The 22,822-nt window shown below is 42.6% G+C and overlaps 1 protein-coding gene across 1 annotated transcript in view; it reads right to left on the reverse strand.

The window, feature by feature from the left end:
* Nucleotides 1-22,822, reverse strand: part of LOC309556539 (opsin-5-like) — a gene marked incomplete at its 5' end in the record, with an annotated part of 138,066 nt that overhangs the window by 109,051 nt on the left and 6,193 nt on the right. The gene's annotated exons all lie outside the window — the stretch shown is intronic.

Raw genomic sequence — 22,822 nt, forward strand, 5'->3', positions numbered from 1 at the left:
TTGGGAGCTCACCACTTCTAGTCTACCTGGAATTCAGGTGGAAACAGCCCCATTTTACTCTCCTTGGTTTTTATGAGCTGTTTTTAATGGATTGATTGATTGTGGACCAAAGCACTTTATATGCCGATCAATTTATCGCCACAAACCCAAATTTGACAGAGAATTTGCATGGAAACTTATCACTGTTTCCCGAATTTAGAACACTTCTGGGCCTTTCCCTCAATATGGGCATTACTAAAAAGAGTGTGTTGCGGTCATATTGGTCCACTGACCCAATTCATAATTTTCTCTGCTGTCATGGCCAGGACTAGAAACGAGCAAATCTTGCGGTTCATGCATTTTAATGACAATGAACTCTGTAGTCCTTGGGGTGACCCTGGATATGACCAGCTCCACAAAATTCAGCCCCTCGTAAATCACTTTATCCCTGATTAAATTTTTGCGATACGGCACTCCGTTAGCTTACCTGACAATTGTACGGTCATGCAGCGCTGTACCCAAATAAAAGTTATGTCAATTTTTTCCCACAAATAGAGCTTTCTTTTGGTGGTATTTGGTCACCACTGCATTTTTTTTTTTAATTTTTGCACTATAAACATAAAAAGACCAACAATTTTGAAAAAAAAAATAACAAAAAAAAAACAACAATGTTTTTTTACCTTCTGGTATAAAACATATCCAATTAAAAAAAATAAAAAAAAAAAACATAATAAGCATCTATTGATTTGTTTACACAAATGTTATAGCGTCTTTAAACTATGGGATATACAGTATACTGAAATTTTAATAAATTATACTAGTTATGGCTGCAATCAGCGACTAATATTGCAGCGGACAATCGGACTAACTGACACCTTGACACCTTGTGGAAACCGGTGACACTAATACAGTGATCAGTGCTAAAAATATGCATTGTCACTGTACTACTGACACTGGCTGGGAAGAGGTTAAACATCTAGGGCAATCAAAGGGTTAGCTGTGTGCCTAGTCAGTGTTGTGTTTACTATGTGTGCTGCTTTTACTAGAGGAAGAGATGGATTATAGTTCCTGCTTTGCAGGAGCACAAAATTCCTCCCTTCCTGCCTGTCAGAACACAACTCTGCCTTGTTTATATAGGCAGATCCCCGTTCTGTGTAATTTACTGACTATCAGTGGGTGCCGGGGAACATCGAGTGCCCGACAACCACAGATTGGCTTCTGCTGTAAATAATCACAGCAGAAGCAGCCCGCCAGTGGCACACAACCACCCCTTGTAGGGAGAAGTGCAGGATCATGTATACAGTAAACCCCCCTCCATTGCGGGGGTTACGTTCCGGACCCAGCCGCGAAAAAGTGAAATTCCGCAAAATAGAAAAACCCTACTAAAATGCATTGTAGGCATGATTTTTTTACTGTCACTGTACGTGTAGAAGCATTTTAAGGTCTTTAAACACACTTTTAAAACAATAGAAACTCATTTAAACACATAAAAGATACTTAGAGACAGAGCAAGAGCTATGAAAAACACAAAAATCTTTCATTTTTAATGATTTATATAGTAAAATAACATTACAAAAAAAAACGCGAATTACCGGCACCGCAAAAACTGAACCGCGATGTAGCGGGGGATTACTGTATATCTATATATTTATATATACACATGATCCTGCGCACAGCTGCCGCCCTGTAGCAGTAAAACTCAGCAAGTGGTTCATTATTTACTTATTTATTCTAAAAAATCCACTTCAGCAGTGTCTTATCAATGCACTGCAGAACGGTGTGAAAATCATTTTTTACTATTTTTTGGCAGATGTAATGCTTATGTGATTTTTACATCCAAAATGTTTACCAAGTTAAATATTCCCTGAATCAGGTTTGAAGATCAGATAGGAATGTGTGCCTTAATGAAAATTTTCCTTCAAAAAACTCCAGGCATTAAAATACTTGAAACATATATTCCTTAATAGGACCTTATTAATGCACCTGCTGATAACACTTTTAGCATGCCCTGTGCTTCATGCATTGGACCCTTTGTGTGATAGTTAAGGCAGCTGTTAATCACAATAGCCTTGTTATAAATAGTCAGAAGAGTGGCAACAACAATGAAGGATGACCGACCCTTTTAGAAGGACACAGTTACGAAACATGCATACGTGGAAAGGAGAGAACTACAAATGCAGAGATGTGCCTACCTACTAACTGGTGAATCCTCCCTAGATTTTTTTATTTTTTAACAACAATAATACTGTAATAACTTCTTTTGTTCCCATATGGAAGAAAAATATATTTCCAATATATTTGGGGGGGGGGGGGGAAATGAATTTTTTTTTTTACAAATATATTTTAAATATATTTTTCTTCCATGTGGGTTGGTCCATACAATGAGCATCTCCTTGAGAATCTGCTTTTCTTGGAGCGCAATACTCTAAAAGCACTTATCTGTAATACATATATATATACATTTGTTTGTACATATAAAATTATTTGCATGAGCTGGGCTAATGCATATAGTGTAACATGAAAAATGCATGTTGTAGATGCTGCACATCCCCTGGGTGTTTCTTGATATCTATAGTTATTTGTATAGATAAAAACTATAATTAAAACTATTAGGTGTTCCTTAGCATTATGATGTGCTGTAATATAAACATCCTCTGCACTCATAAATGAAATGCTAATGAACTGCTTGCTGAGTCTAATTAAAAATGATGCTTACCTAATGTTTTCATTTGATGCTCCTAGAAATTTGTCACAGGTGAGATGGAGAACAGGTCCAAGCGGTTGTTGAAAAGAGCTATGCAGAGGGGTCCTATGATATGCTGTGCAAAGAGGTCCTTTGTAGGGAATTCTGAAACAAGCTCATTGCTATCTGTGCATATAAGCACATACATCAGGACTGGCTGCTCTGTTTCAAGCAATGAGAGGAGGATGCTGTGCGTGTGCGTGTCTCAGTGACTTGTTGCACTCTCCTACACTGTTAATTCACCAATGCAGAAATCAGATGGATAAGATATAAAAAAAACACCAAAGGAATGTTTAAGCAGAGTCATTTAAATGAAGGGATGGAAAAAGCATTCAGTTTGATTTCCTTTATTTTATTCTCTGTTAAAGTGAAGCATCCAACCCTTTCACTAAAACACAAATAAGCATGTATCTTTGCAATTAATGTGTTTTTATTGCCTGGCAGCGGCGAACTAGGATATCTGACAATCGGGACCACTCGTTTTTTTGAACACCCCCTTCTCCAAATGAAAACATTGGGAATAATTAAAGCGTTCCAAGCCCATATTTGCCACAGTACAGATCTCTCCTAATTTTCCTGAATATCCCACCCCCCTTATTCCCCAGCACAGACCCCTCAGTACAGACTGACCCCCACACAGCACACCAGTACAGACCCCTCAGTACAGAAATTCCTTCCCAGCACAGACCTCTTAGCAGACCCATCAGTAGAGGTATTACTTGCCCAGCACACATCTTACACCTGCCCTCAGAGACATCCCTTCTCAGCACATACTGTACCTCTCAGCACAGACCCACCAGTAGAGACATCTCTTTCCAGTGCAGACCGACTAGTAAAGACATCCCTTCCCAGCACAGACCTCTTAGTACAGACATTCTTTCCCAGCAAAGACCCCTTAGTACAGACCGACCACCCACACAGCACACTAACACAGACTCTTCAGTACAGATACCCCTCCCCAGTACAGACCTCTCAGTATAGACACCCCTTCTCAGCACAGACCCACCAGTAGAGACATCTCTTTCCAGTGCAGACCTACCAGTAAAGACATCCCTTTCCAGCATAGACCTCTTAGTATAGACATGCCTTCCCAGCAAAGACCCCTTAGTACAGACCGACCACCCACACAGCACACTAACACAGACCCTTCAGTACAGATACCCCTCCCCAGTACAGACATCCCTGTCAGTATAGACACCCCTTCTCAGCACAGACCCACCAGTAGAGACATCTATTTTCAGTGCAGACCCACCAGTAGAGACAACTCTTCCCAGCACAGACCACTTAGTATAGACATCCCTTCCCAGCACAGACCCCTCAGTACAGACTGACCCCCCCACACAAGCACAGATCCCTCAGTACAGATACCCCTACCAGTACAGATCCCTAAGTACAAACATACCTTCCCAGCACAGACCTCTTAGTATAGAAACCCCTTCCCAGCACAGACCCACCAGTAGAGACATCTCTTTCCAGTGCGGACCCGCCAGTAGAGACATCCCTTCCCAGCACAGACCCCTCAGTACAGACTGACCCCCCACACAGCACACAAGAACAGATCCCTATGTACAGATACCCCTCCCCAGTATAGACACCCCCTTCCCAGCACTGACCTACCAGTAGAGACATCTCTTTTCAGCGCAGACCCACCAGTAGAGACATCCCTTCCAAGCACACTCCTCTTAGTATAGACATCCCTTCCCAACACAGACACACAGACACAGTACAGATCCCTCAGTAAAGTCATCTCTTCCCAGCATAGACCTCTCAGTAAAGACACGCCTTCCCAGCACAGACCCACTAGTAGATACATCTCTTCCCAGCACAGACTGGCCAGTAGAGATATCTCTTTCCAGCACAGACCTCTTGGTATAGACATCCGTCCCCAGTACAGAAACCCCTCCCCAGTACAGACACCTCAGTAGACCTCAGATCTGGCAACCAACTTGAACATACCATTCTTCTCTACAAGATGGTGGCTGTCCCCTCCAGTACAACAAGCTGGTTGGCAACAGAGCTTAAGTTGGGCATGCACTGTACAAACTTTGGCCAATTCCTGAGTAACTGAAACTCCATCAGTGGGTGGCCCTGCTGGCCCTGCTCTGTCTGGCTTTTGTTGGAAAAACCTGCTGGAAAATTCAGCTGGCTCCACCACTGGGAAGATTCATTCATCCGCAGGCTGATCGAAAAACCTATCAATGTGTGGTCAGCCTAAAGACAGCATAGACCGACCAAAGTTTGATCCATGCATGCGCACCCCGTGTGTTTACAAGTAACACTAATCGTGTTCTACCAGTAGGGAAGGCTCCTTACTGGCAGAATACAATAGCGCTGTGGGAGGGATTCCTCCATCAATACTTACTGTGTTGATGGGGAAATTGAGTAATTTTCATATCTTCCACCCTTGGTGGAAGGAAAGAAAATTGCATACTCTATGGTCTACCTAACAGTGAACAGAATAAGGGAAGCTCATTTGGCATTATGGGAGGTAAACTTGTGGGTGGGGCCTATTCACCCTGCACATAGTGGCACCATTCCTCTGGTAAGCACTCACTAATGCCTGGAACGAGGCAGGACGCAGTCATGTGCAAATCAACAATAAGGCGGAATCCTGACTTAGAAGTGAACCGTACACCTTGCATAGCTGTGTAACAACATAGAGATCCCGTCTCTGAAACACTCTGTCCCATGTCACTGCACACATTGTCTTCTGAATGTAGCATTTAGCGGGGGACATCGCTGAGCTTGTGCACTACTCCAATAGTCCAGCTTTTCTCTGCCACCTCACTCCCAGTGACGGAATGAGTCCCGCCATGCACTAAGTGCAGACCCTAATGCGTGCACTTAATTAACTCCTTCTGCTTTCCTGTACCATGCGGCTAGGTCCATGGGGTCTCTATACCGCAGGTTCAATCCAGTTTGCTTTTGGGGAACCAAGCGCTGGGGAGGGAGCCAGAGCACTGACCCCCTCACTACCAGAGGACTCGTCACTCGAGCCTGGTACCACTCTCTGTGTCTGCTAATTCTTTTAACTTGCAGTTTAATAAACAGGTGTAGGTCAATATGGCAAAACAAGATCAGAACGGTAAAGAGAATGTATACACTGCAGAATAATTCAATACAGATAAAACAACTGCACAAACATGGACTTTTTACAGGAAAGTTTTTGTGGCTTAATTAGAGTAACATGGCTGCAGAGCATAGTCCTTTTAGGACTCTGTAGCAACAGAGAGTCTAGCTAAAAATAACTTCTTTGGTAAAAAAAGTTTAGAACACAAACAGCATCCCTCTCAGTGAAGTCCAGGGTAGCTTAGGTAATAGGCGAACAGCTGGAGGGATCTAAAACCTAAGGAAATAGGGCCACCCCACTGGAAATACAAAACACTGATATAAAGGAGCTTAATACAGTAGCTGGGTCTTCTGGAGAAGCTGCATGCTATTAGGCTCCTACCCAGCTGCCTGCACACTGGTTCTGACAGTGGAGGGCCTATCACCCGGCTACAGGTCTTTTGCTTAGTTACTGTACTTATGCTTCATCCTACTGAGCTGCTGAGAAAGTAAGCAGAGAAATGAATTTGTATCTGAGAATGGTGAATAAATAGGAAACCTACTACAGTATTCTTTAAGGAAGATCAGCAATGGCAGCCCTGTGTTCTTCTTGCTACAAGTTTCCTTGTTGTATAAGTAAGAAGAGGAGTTCAATAACTCATAGTCATGGAAACTTCTGTTTTACTGATTGGTTGCACCCTGGTTGCTACTTTAAATGAACAAAAAAACATTCCTTTCGTTATTCAATAGAACAAGTATTTTTTATTTTTAGTTTTCTTATGTTATGTGGCCAATGTAGGTGTTTCTTAAAGTGTCTCTTATTTTACCTACTGCAGCTTTCTAACTGTACCAAGAGCATTTGATGTTTTATTTTTTGTGATATGTGACTTTACATTATTCCATACCGCCACTGACAAGAGAAACACAGTGAATCATGTCAGCTGCTTACCATAATACATGAAGACTCTATCTATGAACAGAATGAGTAATGAATGTGTAATGCAGAAAAAAGAGTGTGATCTCAGCATTCACTTCACATATTCATTGGAACCTGATGTACAGAGGCTGACAACAGCATTAGTTCTATTATCTCTAATCAGCCAATGCTGACGACCACATAATAAATGGGCATTCTATAGCACACTCGCTGATTTGCCATCTTAAGCTGCTGATCTTGTAATCGAAGCTTTAATTGAAATGATAGCAATGTTTTATTGCTCCTAATGCATTAGATATAAAAAATATGTTTAATGCCTGATTCCCATGTTTGTGTGGCCCTAAAGATGGATCAATTTTGATAATGATCATTAGGGATGAACATTTTCATGAACATTCTGCAAAAACCAGAGAACCTTTACCATTTTGACAAAATACATTGGAGTGAATAGCATAGAGGAAAAATGAAAAGCTAAATTCAGGATTGTAATTCTTTCTAATTGCTGAATAAGGCAATAGATGCCTGAGGGCTGATAAGAAAAAGAAGAATGGGTTCCCTTATCCACACAAGTGAGGTGGATGGAGGAATCCTCCCTGCTGTGCTATTGTATTTTGACAGCAGGAAGACCCCCCCCCCCCCCCCTGCTATCAGAATACACTGATCAGCCTGTCAGTTGCAGTCGGCAGATCAAAAAAAATATTTCCAACAGACCCATTCAACAGAAGTCAATCTTTAAATCAACTTCTGTTGAGCCGGAACAGCCATAAATAGATCCAAATTCAGCTGAACCAGGCGAATTTCGATCCATCTATAGGCAGCTTTAGTGTAAAAAGATTCAAAGCTAGATAATTTATTTACTCACCTAAATTTGATGTCATGGGATGTGCCAGGTTCCAAATCTATCTTCTTCACTACATTCAGGCTTACTTTTGGCTGTATAGCAGCAGGGTTCAGGAGGCAAGGACTGCACCTAACTCCTCCGTATCTTGTGTACACATAAAGGATTATGCAAATACTGATCAAATACACAACAAAATAGGAAAAAAAAAAACCCCAAAGTAATAAATAAACTAAAATGTAATACCTAAACTACACTAAATAAGCTCCATTTCTTTTAGCTGTGCTAAGGCTCCGTTCACATGTAGGCGTTGGCGTTTTTCAGGCGTTTGTTTATCGTTTTTCAGGCGTTTTACAGGCGTTTTTATAGGCGTTTTTGCAAGCGTTTGCAAGCGTTTTACAGGCTTTTTTTGGGCGTTTTTAACAGGTGTTTTTGGTGACCAATGGAAAAGCAGAGTGTTTTTTTTACAACATTTGCAAAGGAACCTCCCAGGGTACTCCTCCTCTGCATTGGACCTCCCAGGGACCTCCTCTTCTGCATGATCTTTTTTTTTATGGTTCTGGACATGCTACAGAGCTGAAACTTCACAGGTACACTTTTTAGACCCCCCAGACACTAAAATTAAAACTAAATCCAAAGAAATCTTTTTTTTTTTATTTTTTTTATTTTTTTTTATTTTTTTCAATAATTTGCTCTCTATCAAAAACGACAATTTTTAAGAACTTTTTTTTGCCTGATTCATAGTCCCTGGGGCATGATCCAGAACCCTAGGCACTTTTTAGGGGCATTTATTGGGTTTTAGGGCTTCAAAATGGTGTTTTTTGATTCCATATATATATCTACTGTACATTACGGTCACCTTGGCATAGCAGAGTCAATTTACCCTAAACTACATTACGGTCACCTTGGCATGGAAGAGTTTGGTCACCCTGGCATAGTAGAGTCAGTTCACCTAAACTTCGTTACGGTCACCTTGGCATGGAAGAGTTTGGTCAGCCTGGCATAGCAGAGTCAGTTCACCTAAACTTCGTTACGGTCACCTTGGCATGGAAGAATTTGGTCAGCCTGGCATAGCAGAGTCAGTTCACCTAAACTTCGTTACGGTCACCTTGGCATGGAAGAGTTTGGTCAGCCTGGCATAGCAGAGTCAGTTCACCTAAACTTCGTTACGGTCACCTTGGCATGGAAGAGTTTGGTCAGCCTGGCATAGCAGAGTCAGTTCACCTAAACTTCGTTACGGTCACCTTGGCATGGAAGAGTTTGGTCAGCCTGGCATAGTAGAGTCAGTTCACCTAAACTTCGTTACGGTCACCTTGGCATGGAAGAGTTTGGTCAGCCTGGCATAGTAGAGTCAGTTCACCTAAACTTTGTTACGGTCACCTTGGCATGGAAGAGTTTGGTCAGCCTGGCATAGCAGAGTCAGTTCACCTAAACTACATTACGGTCACCCTGGTATGGCAGCAGGCTACGGTCACCTTGGTATGGCAGGGTCTGGTCACCTAAACTGCCTAAGCTGTTTCAGGAAAATGTGCTCACAGCAGAGGCATGCCAAGGGGGTGGAGACCTGGGTGGAGAGCTGGGTGGAGAGTTGTGCTGTTTGAGCTGATCAGGAGCAACTAAACGCTTGTAAAACGCCTGTGAAACGCCAAATATCACTTTACATTGAGGTCTATGGGACAAAACGCCTGTGATCTGCCCAAAAAGAAGCTCAAGTACTTTTTTGAGCGTTGGGCGTTTTCCTTAGGGCGTCAAAACGCTCAGATGTGAACAGGGGTCATTGCAATGAATGGGATTTGTCTTGTTGGGCGTTTTGAGAGCTGATTAGTGAGCAGAAAAACGCTCCAAAAATGCCCACATGTGAATGGAGCCTTCCAAAAGCCTACCTAAGGAAAACAAAATATTTTTTTATTTTATTTTATTACTTATTTTACAAATAAATCATTTATACAGAGGTCTTCTAATCTACGAGACTGATTGCAGAGCATACTGGGCTTTCTAATAAAAAAGCACAGAATTTCTTGCTCACTTTTGATTGCCTCTCTCAGACTGAAAATCCATTTTTTTTAGTATTAGAAGGAGAGAGGGAGAATGTATTTAGCTGTGTGTATTGTGAAGGAAATTAATAGCAGGAGGTCAGATTTCTCCAGGCTATTCACATTGTAGTGCCTTGGGTGAACCAGGTGCTTGTGGAAAGTGTTACATATGAAATACCCATATTCAGCATTTCATATTTATGTGAATAAAACAGAATCCATCCTGCTAAATTCTCCAGATGCATAGCTCTTCAAACCTGTGTTACCCTTCTTATCCAAGAAAGTGAAATTTATCAATGATGTTGCATAAATACCTAAATTTTAGCTAACTCCGCTTTTCTCCGCTTTTTCTTCTTTTTCCGCTTTCAAAAAACACCTACTAAACAGATACCTCTGCTACATAAAGAACGCCCTGGGCTTTCTTATCACCCAATCACAACCAACCCACAATCCTGATGTCACTACAGTGGACCTAGAACTGGGCCCCCAAAGCATTAAGAGCAACCTAGACATCCCCTATGCGCAGTGGCAACTCTAGGAGCAATATATGGGGGGGGGGGGGGCACATAAGATGCCACTGTCAAAACTGGGAGGGCCACAATAATTTTTTCCCACTAAATAATACCACAAAAAAAAAAAAGTAAGTATAAATAGGATTACAAAATACGAGAGTAATGCGGTATTAACCTAATGCTTAAAAGGCAAGCTTTCAACAGCTTTCCTTTCTTACTCCTTGCTTCAGACATCAGAGTATGTGCATGCGTGCGCATCTCTCTCTAATATTAAGTACCATCATTTACCAATTTTACACAGCCAGACACTTTCTACCTAATGAGACTTTTAAATAAAATAGGACTGTCAAGGTGCATTTATAATAAATAACATAATGAATATTATTTATAGAGCATTAGCTCATTCAACAGAACATTGCATTTAACAAAGAACTGATCTAAAAGTTTTAACATACAGTAGGTGCAGCATTGAACAAAACAAGCTCATTCACACACACTTGAGTAATAAGAAACAATCAGGTCTTTTCACTAAAAGGTGAATTTCCAAATCTAGAACAATAGATATGATTTGGAAAGTGAGCTAAATGTAAGAATTTGCTTGCTTCGGTTATTTTGACCTAGATTCTTCAATTCCCCTTTCAATTCTCCTACAATTTGGCTAGGAGAATTTCAGGAGAATAGGTAGGAGAATTAAAATGAGAATTGAATAATCTAGGTCAAAATAGCAGGATCAGGAAAATGCTCCCATACAGCTCACTTTTCAAAATGTCTATATTGGTCTAGAATAGATTTTGAAATTCTCCTACCAATTCTCGTGCAAATCACCCTTTAGCAAATAGATCTATAATTTCTTATCTTCTACTCTGTTAATAGCCCTCTGAAGCAAGCAGGAGCCCCCTGTATTTAGAAGAGCATACAGTATATGAATTTTTATGCATTGTTGCATACCTGTCAATGACTTGATCTATGTTTATCTTGGCTGCAAGCTTAAAGCGGAGTTCCGGCCTCAAAAACAACTTTGGGCCATCCGCTTGCTTTAAATCCCCTAAAAACAAATGGATACTCCCGATTTCTTTTTCTTTACTTACCTTGTTTTTGAAGAAAGTATATTTACCTTCCTTCTACTTTCTCCCTCTGCGGCCGCGGCCAGCGCCATCTCTTCCTGCTTGCATTGACTCCTGGGAGCCGAACATCATCGCTCCCAGGAATCAATGCGCCTCGTCAGTTCCGGTGCAGGTGCATCATTCCCTGCTAAACCGCTTCTGGGCATGACGCGCCTGCACCGGAACTGACGAGCGGGGCCGGTGCAGGGCATTCTGGGACGAAGAGTACACAGAAGAGGACTTAGAAGAGGACGCCCTGGCTTCAGCTGCCCACACCTGAGATGGCAGCGCTGGACAAGAAATTTTCAAGGTAAGTATTTCTTCTAAAAGGTAAGTGCAACCTGGGACAGTTCAGAGGCTATCCATTGTAAAATTGACAAGCCCTGACTGTCCCGGGGGTATTTTTTATAAAAAAAACGTTTCCAAGGCCGGAACTCCGCTTTGAACTCAATTGCTAGAGTGGCAAGATCTGACAGCCTTTCCTCTGTCATTGTCGTACGCAAATAGGATTTTATTCATTTCAGTGCTGAAAAGCTTGCCTACTCGTAAAACGCATGCAATTTTACACAGTCTGTACAGTTCAAAGAAGTGGACAGCATAGGGTTGCAGAAAGTTTGTGAACTCCAGGACAGTGTTAACTTTTATGCCATCTGATTTTTCTTTCCTCTTCAAAGTCACAAGAGCCTACTTGAGTTCAGATTCTAAATACTCAAAATTACAGCCATAGAGTTTTGCCATTGAGGTCAACTTTTAAAAATACAAAAAAACTATTTTCTTTTTGGTTAAAGCGGTAGTATCCCCATATTGATCATGTTTCTTTACATGAATAATAGCAGGCTATTGTATTTTTTATGCTCCTCTTACCTGCTTCCTTTTCGAGAAATTGTTGTTTTTTCTTTTAATGACATCACCTGCGCAAGCGTCGTTATTCCTTATTTTCCAGCAAGCTTAGGCTGCCGGGAAAATGCTGGGTATATGCCGGGGCTGCGCCATTTCCTTCTGTTGGCGTCAGCTCCGAGATCCCACGAGACTCCTTCCCCATTGACAAGCTACAGATACGGCGTGTAATGCGCATGCGTGGGATTATGACCAGGGAAACATACAGAGGGCGAAAATAAAGCACTGCAGAAACGCGGAAGACCATAGTTGTGATGTCGGTGGCTAGGAACAAGCGGGAGCGATCAGAATCTAGTGATTTCTAACAGTAAGAATGCTCTTTAAACATACCATTAGTGGGTGTTTAATTAAAAACAACTGATTGGATTTATATATTGCTTAAATGTGGTTTAATAGTCTGAGTATACTACAGCTTTAAAGCGGAGTTCCGGGCACAGAAGTCATTTTTTAATGAACATACCCCCGGGACAGTCAGGGCTAGCACATTCCACAATGGCTAGCCTCTGATCTGTCCCGGTTCGCACTTACCTTTTAGAAGAAATACTTACTTATAAAATTTCTTCCACAGCGTTTCCATCTCTCTTGTGGGCAGGTGAAGCCGGTGCGGTCCTCTTCTGTGTCTTCTTCCGCATCTTCCTGTCCCAGAATGCGCCTGCACCGGCCCCTCTCGTCACTTCCGGTGTGGCGCCGCATTCCTCCACAGCTTCTGGGCATGCCCAGAAGCTGTTTAGCAGGGGAATGCGGCGTCGCCCGGAAGTGACGAGCGGGGCCGGTGCAGTCGCATTGATTCCTGGGAGCGATGACGTTCAGCTCCCAGGAATCATCGCGAGACAGGAAGTGACGGGGTGAGCCGCGGCGCTGAGGGAGGAAGTACTCTGAGGTGAGTATTTACGATCTTCAATTACAAGTTGAGTAAACAAAAAAAAAAAAAATAACTATCCAATTCCTTTTCAGGTAATGTCGAACTAGCGGAGGGGCACAAAAAAAAAATATCGTTTTTGTGCCCGGAACTCCGCTTTAAGTGCTTGAATGCGTCAGTCGCACGAGGGAAGCTAGGGGGCGAGCTCCCACCCCCACTTGACAGCAGGAAAGCTGAGGCACAGGTCAGGCAGCTCTGATTGCCACCTGACACCGGCGATCGTTCCCCGCTGAGAGAGAAGGATGGTCAGCTGTTGTAAACACAGCCGACCGCTCTTCTCCCTGAAATAATCACAAAGCTCATGTGATCCTTCTATATAGGATCATGTCTCTATGGTCATCTTACAAGCCACGTCCCCCCACAGTTAGAATCACTCCCCTAGGCTCACATTTAACCCATTGATCATCCATAGGGTTAACCCCTTCCCTGCCAGTGTCATTATTACAGTAACAGAGCATATTTTTAGCACTGATTACTGTAGTAATGTCACTGGTACCTCCAAAAGTGTCAAAAATGTCAGTTAGGGGTCCGATCTGCCCGCCGCCATTACTAGTAAAAAAAAGCAATAAAAATGACATAAATCTTTCCCGTAGTTAGTAGACACAATAACTTTTGAGCAAACCAATCAAAATACGCTTATTGCAATTTTTTTTACCAAAAATATGTAGCAGAAAACAAATTGACCTAAAATGTTAAAAAATGTTGATTTTTAAGGTTTTTTTTTTTAATGAGAATGTCATATAGCAGAATGTGAAAAATATTGTTTTTTTTTTAAATTGTCGCTCTTTTTTTGTTTATAGTGCAAAAAATAAAAAATCGCACAGGTGATCAAATACCACCAAAAGAAAGCTCTATTTGTGGGAATAAAAGGGCATCAATTTTATTTGGGTACAGCATTGCACGATCGCACAATTGTCCGTTAAAGTAACGCAGTGCCGAATCATAAAATAGGGCCTGGTCATTAGGGGGCAAATCCTTCCGGTCTTAAAGTGGTTAAAGGTGGTCAGCGATCTCTTCATTTGCGAGGTGTTTCACCTCCTTCAGGATCAGACGTTTGTAATCTGCATTTAATGCACAAGTCCATAGTATCCACCCAAACCTTTCCTATTGTGGAAGATTGCACAGGTCCTGTAGGGCCGTCTTTTTCATTTCTTCCATGACATTCTGGACAAGAAGAACTGCTGATGCCAAATCAAGATTTTTTTGCTTGTAGCATATTGGATAACGTCTGTCTCCTTTTTAATATGTTTTCAAAAAGCACAAGTGATAGAATAATAATAGAAGTTTTTCTATTAGAAGCATTCCTTGCATTAAGGTAAAGGGTAAGGTTTCAGCATCCCCCCTCACCCCCCCCCCTTTTAGCTACCTGAGCCCTCATTCGATACAGTGCCCTGCAAGTCTGCAGCTCTTCTCTTTCCTCACTTTCCGGCCTTGCTGCCTTTGCTGTCAAAGCCAGTGATGGTCAATGGACGCAGCAGCGGGGCTTGGGTACAAGCACGCACGAGTGCCCCCATGGAAAGGGGCTTCCCACGGGGGCACTGGACAGAGGGGAGGGGCCAGGAGCACTGGCGGGGAACCGAAAAGAGAAGGCTTTTATAAAAAAATACCTTTAGGCCCCTTTCACACTTGAACGACCTGAAAGTTGTGCGACTTTGACGCGACTTCAACGTGACTTGAAGCAATGCCTGTGTAATCTTGAGGTCTATGGACCTCAAAGTCACATTAAAGTTGAACCAAAGTAGTGCAGGGACTACTTTTGAAGCAGATATGAACGGTACTCATTGGAAATCATGGGGTACAACTTGCCATGCGACTTTGCAGTTCCAAGTTGCAGGATAAGTCGCACAAGTGTGAAAGGTGCCTTACAATAACTTTAAGGGTTCCCAAGAGAGGCTTAAGTGTCTGGAGTACAGCTTTGCCCGCAGTATATTGGCATGTCCACCTTGTATCACTTAATTGTTGTAGCTTAACCACTTCTGGACAGCCCGCCGCAGATATACTGCGGCAGGCAGCCCCTCCTGCGCGAACCAACATGGGGTCACTTCGGTCGCGAGCCTGCAGCTAGGGGGCGAGTGTGCGCCACCAGCGGCAGTGGGAACTCCGATGCACGGGGGAGGTGGCTCTGATTGCCGTCTGGCACCCGCGATCGCTCTCCGCTGAGAGAGAAGAACGGTCAGCTGTTGTAAACACAGCTGACCGTTCTTCTCTCTGGAATGATCACAGAGTGCCTGCGATCCTTCTATATAGGATCACAGGTCTCTATGGTCATTCCATAAGCCCCGCCCCATACAGTTATAATCACTCCCCTAGGCTCACATTTAACCCCTTGATCACCCACAGTGTTAACCCCTTCTCTGCCAGTGTCATTATTACAGTAACAGTGTCAAAAATGTCAGTTAGGGGTCCGATCTGTCCGCCGCTATGTAGCAGCCCTACTAAAAATCGCAGATCGCCGCTATTACTAGTAAAAATAATAAAAAAAAACAATAAAAATGACATAAATCTTTCCCGTAGTTAGTAGACGCGATAGCTTTTGCGCAAAATACGCTTATTACATTTTTTTTTTTACCAAAATATGTAGCAGAAAACAAATTAGACTAAAATGTTAAAACATTTTGATTTTTTAATTATTTTTTTGGGGAATTTTACAGTATATAGCAGAATGTGAGAATATTGTTTTTTTTTTTTCTTTTTTTGTGTATAGCGCAAAAAAATAAAAATCACACAGATGATCAAATACCATCAAAAGAAAGCTCTGTTTGTGGGAAAAAAGGACATACATTTTATTTGTCTACAGCACAGGTGTCAAACACAAGGCCCGCAGGCTGAATGTGGCCCCCCATGCCATTTCATGTGGCCCTCACACCTCTCCTGCAGCTGCGGCACCCTCCTTGTCTCTGCCCCCACCTTGCCTCTGTAGTCGGTAGCAGAGAGGACAGAACTCCTTTGCCAGATCCTGCACTCCTCTGTGCAGCTGCAGAAAGGCTCGTCTTTGCCCAGCCCCCCTTCTTTGCAGTCTGCAGCAGAGAGGAGGGCAGAACTCCTCCTACATTTCCTGCACCTCTCTGTGCAGACACAACACCACCTTGTCTTTGCCTCATCTGGTCTCAGCATTCAGAAGAATCTGGAAGCTGACTCCAGCCCTCCTCTGGTTCTCCTCCAGACCCTGCACTTCTTCCCAGATCCACCTGCATCTTCTTCCTGCCAGAAGCACATGGTAAGGGGATGCATCGTGACGTAAGGAAGGGTGAGTGACTCTTGACTTCTGATGGTGGGGTGCTCTGGACATCTAATCCTACAGCTATAAATGGCCCCCTTGAGGTCAACCATAATGCTGATGCGGCCCCGCAATGAAATTGAGTCTGACACCCCAGGTCTACAGCATCGCACGTTAAAATAACGCAGTGCTGAATCACAAAATAGGGCCTGGTCATTAAGGGGGCAAATCCTTCCAGTCCAGAAGTGGATTTTGTTGACATTTCTTTCTGACCACTTTCAAACATTGAGTGAACCACAAATGTACTGGAAAAAACGTAAAGCCTTTCCAATTTTGCAAAAAATTCAGATGCTTCCACTACATTTTTAACAATGTCAACGACACCTAAATTAAGACAGTGATTCCTGCAATAGACAAATAGAGCAGTAGGCACCTCTTTTTGAATCCTTGCTTAAGCGCCATTCACCCTACCACTCATTACCGTGGCCCCATCATAAGCTTGACCGACACACCAATTTTATAAATCTCTAGTGAGGAAAGGAAATTTAATATATAATCTGTCAATGATGTAGCATCAAGGCTATCTGCTTCGCAAAATTTCAAAAACCTCTGATGGACAGCTTGATATAAAAAATATCTTACAACAGCAGACAGCTGTTTGGTTTTGCTATGATTATTTGTCTCATCTGCCAGGATAGGAAAAGGACTGTTTTTTAGGTCTCTGCTATGTCTTCTCTAACTAATGAAGCCATAACTGCTAAAAGTTCATTTTAAATAGATGGATGTAAATAATGAGCTTTTTTTTTTTTTTTTTTGATCCATGAAGTTTCTTTTCTACAATACAATCTTTTTTTTTTTTTTTTTATTTGCAACTTAATTTATTAATACGGTTCACAGCCTAGCAGTAAGTCAGCTTCATGAATGGAAAAGTACTTTGTAATGGGTTATAAAAATAGCATAAATAAAATGTATATATCAGTCTTTCTCAACCTTTTTATCCCAGATAACCTCCACTAACACCAATTCATTAGTGGAAAGTATGCCCCTTACAGTGGTGGTCAGATTGCCTTAGAGATAGTTAACCACTTGCCGACTGCCGCATGACTATTTACGTCGGCAGTCAGCCCCTCACAGGCAGAGTGACGTAGATCTACGTCGCTAGCCTGTGAGGGTCTGGAGAGCGAGCTCCCGCGCGGGGGGGTCCGTGACCGGCGGACCCGATGTCGGTGCAGAGGGAGAAAGGCAGGTGGCTGATGTAAACAAGCCGCCTGTCATTCTCCCCTGTGTACAAACACTGATCATACGGTTCTACTATGTAGGACCGTTGATCACTGTTCCTACACCTCAAGCCACAGCCAATCACAGTTAGAATCACGCCCCTAGGGACACACACCACCCCTCTCTCTCAAAAAAAAGTTAACCCCTTCACTGCCAGTGTAATTTTACAGTAACAGTGCATATTTATAGCACTGATTACTGTAGTAATGTCACTGGTAACCCCAAAAGTGTCAAAAATGTCAGTCAAGGGTCCGATCTGTCCGCCGCAATGTCGCAGTACTGCAAAAAAATCGCAGATCACCGCCATTACGCGTTAAAAAAAAAACAACAAAAATGACAAAAATCTTTCCCTTTGTTAGTAATAACTTTTGCGCAAACCAATCAAAATACGCTTTTTGCGATTTTTTTTTATCAAACATATGTAGCATAAAACAAATTGGCTGAAAATGTTAAAAAATTTTGATTTTTACATTTTTTTGGGGGGAATTTCATATAAAAAATGTGAAAATATTGCTATTTTTGCAAAATTGACGCTCTTTTTTTGTTTATAGCGCATGATCAAAAAATCGCACAGGTGATCAAATACAACCAAAAGAAAGCTCTGTTTGTGGGGAAAAAGGACGTCAAATTCGTTTAGGTACAGCGCCGCACGACCGACCAATTGTCCGTTAAAGTCACGCAGTGCCGAATTGCAAAATAGGCCCTGGTCACGAAGGGGTTAAAACCTCCCGGGGCTTGCCGTCGATTCTCCCCAAGTGATGCTGGTCCTGGAACTATGCAGGCATCATCAGACAGGAGGTAAATTAGCCACAGCTCAAGAAGCCTCTGCCAACCTCTGGAACCCTGGTTGAGAATGGCTGCTTCATAGGATAGAGTGCGCATAGCCAATAAGAAACATAACTTTGTATGCAGCATTTGCACCATATTACAACCATCCAGCATACAGCATCTATTCACATTAATATCAACATCATTTTGTATCAATGTTTTTTTTATAATATTGTTATTTCTTTTATAAACCAATAGACAGTAACATTTTATGATAATTGTGATCTCATGGAAAGTTTTTTTTTCCTCAAGCTAAAATAAAGGATTGGGTATTTTTTCCAATTCTATGAAAACAAGAAATATATTTTTTTATGCTAGGTTTCAGATGGGGAGAAGATATTTTATAGACTGCTACATAAAAATATAGCAAATGCATGCATATCTTTTTTGTAATTACCAAAGATTTTGGGACAGACAGTCCTTTTATTCAGCAAGAAAGTACAAGAGTTGTAGCAATGCTCTCTTTGTGCAATTTTGTTTTTTGCTGTTAAAAGAAGGACTTCAGCAATTGGATCATGCTTTGCTGGGGGGGGGGGGGGTGCCTTCCTCTGGTCTGGATCAACTGTAGGTATAGGATGGTGTATATGGGAAATTATATTTTTTTGTGTTTTTTTTTTTTTTTTGGTTGAACTAGATGGACTTGTGTCTTTTTTTCAACCTAACTATGTAGCTATGTAGCAATTGTCTTAATATAATAGCGGTTTTCTTCCACCTTTCTGGTATGTGCTTTACTTAGGCCCTTCATAATAAATGTACCATTTTCTTTGTTTCTTTTGAAATCCTGCCAGTTTACACAGGATTCTTTGTGGGAAGAAGACTTTTCATGCTGTGGCATGCACACAAATAAATATTACAGACCCTCTCTTCTTTGTAAATGGGCAAACTTACAAAATCTGCAGAGGATCAAATAATTATTGTCCCCACTTACTTGGACACAGAAAAAAAATCTACATGAAAAGCACTATGCTGCATACTGTGAAATTGATTATTCCAGCCAGTTGAATGACTGGAACCATTGAAGTCGGAAAGTTTGCTCCAAATTTTGTCTGTGGGTATTTTTTTTAGTATTGGTGGTTTTGGCTCTTCAGTAGCACACTGACTGATGTCACATGGCCCTGGTGGCTTGCTCTTGATGCCACCAGTTGGCCAATGTACCAAAGACTGATCATAATCACAGGCATGGGATCATTTGCCATTAGCACTGTATTGATGTGAGCTTGCTGATTGAAAACTTGATTCATCAAACTGTGGTAATAGCTCAGGGTCCTCCCCTTCTTCTTCAGCAAGATAAAAATCCCTGTGTGGGGAATCAGTTTCCACATATTTAATCCCTAAATTTGGATGTTTAGAATGCTGACTTTTGTCCTGTTGCTGCTCCTTTGCAGCAGAATCTCATGCCTGCTTTTTAGTAACAGATGAATAATAAGATCGTATATCCATCTTTAGATGTTATTTTCACCTTCTGCAAGTAAAATACAAGAGGAAAAGGAAAGGGCTGAAGGTCCTGCCTCGGTCCATGGCTCAGGTGCTGAAAGGATCATGCCCTAACACAAGGGAGGAAGCCTTTCTTGGAGGCACAGGAGCAAGAGAGGACAGAGTGAGTAGATCAGCAAGGGGGATAAATGAAGGTGTGTGGAAAACAGCCGATCCCTAGTTTGAAATACTTACCCACCAGTCTGCTAACAAACCAAATAAACCTGTCTAACGATGTAGGTTAAAATCAGGAGTTTAGTTAACACACATTTGCAAATGTATGCGGAAGCTGCAAGGCCAACAACAAGGCATCCTGTGTATCTTGCAGAACCTAATGCCCCGTACACACGTGCAGATTATCTGCAGACTTTTGTCTGCAGACTTACCTTTTCTATGTAGTGCAAGGGCCTGCCGGATTGCATACAAATTGAAAGTGTTTAGGTTTGACCTCATATTATATGGTTTTGGTAAGTCTGCAGACAAAAGTCTGCAGATAATCTGCACGTGTGTACGGGGCATAACACTAAATAACACTGCTCAACCTGAGTGTCTGAGTGTCTTCACAAAGGAAGGACATGATGCATAAAATACAGATTTTAACTTGTAAGCAACAAGTGTTATGCCCCATACACACGTGCAGATTATCTGCAGACTTTTGTCTGCAGACTTACCAAAACCATATAATATGAGGTCAAACCTAAACACTTTCAATTTGTATGCAATCCGGCAGGCCCTTGCACTACATAGAAAAGGTAAGTCTGCAGACAAAAGTCTGCAGATAATCTGCACGTGTGTACGGGGCATAAGAAAAAGGCTTTGTCTTTAAGGTTAAACTGCCCTCACTTACAGATGGAAGTTCATTCCTTAAGGCTAAGTTCACATGAAGGCGTTTTGGGGCATTTTTGGGGAGTTTTTCTGCTCTAGGATCAGCTTAAAAAACGCCCAACAAGACAAATCCTATTCATTTCAATTGCCCCTGTTCACATCTGAGCGTTTTGACGTTTTAAGCAAAACGCCCAGCGCTCAAAAAAGTACATGAGCTTCTTTTTGGGCAGATTACAAGCTTTTTTATTTTTTTCCTTTGGTTACTAGTCAACCTAAAAACGCCTGCACAAAAACGCCTGTAAAACGCCTGAAAAAACGCCTAAAAAACGCCTGTAAATAGCAATACCAAGATGTGAACGTAGCCTTAGTGCCGGTTCACAATGAAGCGGCACGACTTCGGGGGGCGATCTGTGAAGTCGCATGCACCGCTGTGCACCGCAACTTTGGCGCGACTTGCAGGGACTTCACATAATGGAAGTCTATGCAAGTCGCTCCGAGGTCGCCCCAAAGTAGTACAGGACCCTTTTTCTAAGTCGGAGCGACTTGTGTCGCTCCTTTTAGAACGGGTCCTGTATTACTCAATGGACCGCGACATACCGCGACTTGTCAGGCTGACAAGTCGCCTGACAAGTCGCGGCAGTGTGAATGGGCTCTTAATCTAAAAGAACAAAATTATACATTGTAAGGCTCGGTTTCCACTAGTGCGACTTGCTGTGCGACTTGACACATGTCAAGTCGCACAGCAAGTCAAAAGCCATTGATTTCAATGCAGCCCGTTTCCACTGCCGCGACTTGAGTTGCGGCGACTTCAAAAGTAGTTTGTGCACTACTTTTGAGCCGGCTTCAGTGCGACTTTCCTCTATAATGAGGGACAAGTCTCACTGAAAGCCGCAAACAACTTTAGCTACGAAGTCGCGCTAGAAGTAGCACGACTTCGTAGCCGCGGTAGTGGAAACCAAGCCTAAGCCCCCGTTCACACTGGGGCGACCTGTGAGGCGACCTGGTCGCCTCACAGGTCGCCGCAGGTCGCCTCCCATAGGGAAGCTGCGGACCCGTTCTGATAGGAGCGACACAAGTCGCTCCGACTCAGAAAAAGGGTCCGGAGCTTCTTTGGGGCGACCAGGAGGCGACCGCCATAGACTTCAATGTTATGAAGTCCGTGGCGGCCGCTCCGAGGTCGCGGTGCGAAGTAGCGTCGCCCCAGTGTGAACGGGGGGGCTAAAACATAGTGTTTATAGTTAACTAGCAACCCTAACAATGTTGATAAACATTTGCTGAGGCATTTTTTTTTTTTTGACAGCTGTAAGTGAGCAGAGACCAGCTCTGTAAGAATCGAGGACATGCCGTTTTAAGATCATGAGGAGAGGGGAATCGATATTGCAATTTATAACGAGTAATCGTGAAACTCTAGTATATAGACTGTATATAGGAAGATGTCCCTGAAAGTGTTAGCGAAGTTTTGCTGTAGTCATATGGGCATCCCCCTCCCATCCCTATCCAAGTTATTAATCCTCAATTAGTAACAAAAACAAAGTCAAGGATTGTTCTCTGACTCTGGGGTGCTTGTGAAAATTTGGTGTGCCTGGCTGTACAGGGGTTCAAATCAAAGTTCATTAGCAGTCCCTATGGGGGTGTGCTACACTTTTATTCCCTGTTCCTTTACTGTCCGTTGCACGTCAGAACTTCTTTTAAGCTGTGAAAAGTTCAGCTGCATAACAGAGGTTAGCAGGGATGGATAACCCTGTCCATCAGCACCTGGTTTCACTGTGCACTTCGGAAAGAAGGTGCACAGGTCCTTGGGCATACAGGAGGGGTCCCAATACTGCTTATGATTATGATAGCAGCAGGGCCCCATTCCACTTGTCGCCCCCCCCCCCCCCAGGTGGTGGAACGGCAGGGCCCGCTCGCTATGACCCTGGAAGTTCCACCACTACCTGGCAGCCTCATTTAGCGGGGTACATGGGAGGGGCAAGGAATAACTGAGGAAGGGCTATTGCCCCCCCCCCCCCGGCCCCCTGTATCAACACCACTGCCTATGTGAAGAAAGAAATATTAGCCTTATGCTCTGTCACAAGATAGTGTATACCATAGGTCTACAGCATCCACAGCCTACAAGATGTAAGTCACATTATTTATTTCCTTATTATAAATATACCCAAAGCTTTTTGGTTAATGTCTTTCATACAACTATA

The sequence above is a fragment of the Pelophylax lessonae genome (assembly GCF_965119305.1).
Source record: "Pelophylax lessonae genome assembly, chromosome: 5".
Taxonomy (NCBI): domain Eukaryota; kingdom Metazoa; phylum Chordata; class Amphibia; order Anura; family Ranidae; genus Pelophylax; species Pelophylax lessonae.